The sequence below is a fragment of the Arachis duranensis genome, chromosome 7 (assembly GCF_000817695.3).
Source record: "Arachis duranensis cultivar V14167 chromosome 7, aradu.V14167.gnm2.J7QH, whole genome shotgun sequence".
Taxonomy (NCBI): domain Eukaryota; kingdom Viridiplantae; phylum Streptophyta; class Magnoliopsida; order Fabales; family Fabaceae; genus Arachis; species Arachis duranensis.
The window spans coordinates 25,776,902-25,778,309 of NC_029778.3; positions in this window are offsets into that span (position 1 = coordinate 25,776,902).

The window sequence follows — 1,408 nt, forward strand, 5'->3', positions numbered from 1 at the left end:
AAAATTCGAACTTATCAAGAAAGATGGAGTTCGAATTGTGCATTAAGGAATAGTGTTAGTCCATAAATAGAAGGATGTGAAAAGAGGTGAAGAAATTTTTGAAAATTAATCAAAAACATTTTAAAAACATTTTACAGAACTGATTGATAATTTTCGAAAACAAAAAGTGGGAAAGAAATCAAGTGATTTTTGAAAAAGGTTTGAAATTAGAAATCAAAAAGACTTGATTGAAAACTATTTTGAAAAAGATGTGGTTAAGAAGATATGATTGGTTTTAAAAAGATGTGATTGAGAAGATATGATTTGAAAAACATTTTAAAAAGATTTGATTTTGAAAATTAATAACTTGGCTAACAAGAAAAGATATGATTCAAACATTAAACCTTTCTCAACAGAAAAGGCAACACACTTAAAATGTTGAATCAAATCGTTAATTGATAGCAAGTATCTTTGAAAATGGAAAGAAATTGATTTTGAAAAAGATTTGATTGAAAAGATTTGATTTGAAAAAGATTTGATTTTGAAAATCATTGAAAACTTGAAAAAAATTTGATTTGAAAATAGAATCTTCCCTCTTGTGCCATCCTGGCGTTAAACGCCTAGAATGGTGCACATTCTGGCGTTTAACGCCCAAAACACTACCCTTTTGGGCGTTAAACGCCCAGCCAGGCACCCTGGCTGGCGTTTAAACGCCAGTTTGCCTTTCTTCACTGGGCGTTTTGAACGCCCAGCTTTTTCTGTGTAATTCCTCTGCTGAATGTTCTGAACCTTCAATGCTCTGTATTATTGACTTGAAAAGACACAAATTAAAAATATTTTTGGATTTTTAATAATTATGAATAGTCAAAATGCAACTAAAATCAAATAACAATGCATGCAAGACACCAAACTTAGCAGTTTGTATACTACTGACACTAACAAAATGAGAATGCACATGAGAAATAACAAAACACTCAAGTCAAGAGAATTCAAAGATCAGAGCAATGAAATCATCAAGAACATCTTGAAGATTAATGAAGACACATGAATGAATGCAAGAAGAACAAAAACATGCAATTGACACCAAACTTAAAATGAAACACTAGACTCAAACAAGAAATATTTTTGGATTTTTTTGATTTTGTAATTTTTTTTGAATTTTTCAAAAATTAAGTCGAAAAGAAAATAAAGATATCAAAATTCTTAATGAGAATTCCAGGAATCATTGCAATGCTAGTCTAAGACTCCGGTCCAGGAATTAGACATGGCTTCATAGCCAGCCAAGCTTTCAAAGAAAGCTCCGGTCCAAAACACTAGACATGGCCAATGGCCAGCCAAGCCTTAGCAGATCATTGCTCCAACAGCAAGAAAGATAGAAATCAACAAGCTCTTGTGATGATAAGTTGAAACCTCGGTCCAATAAAATTAA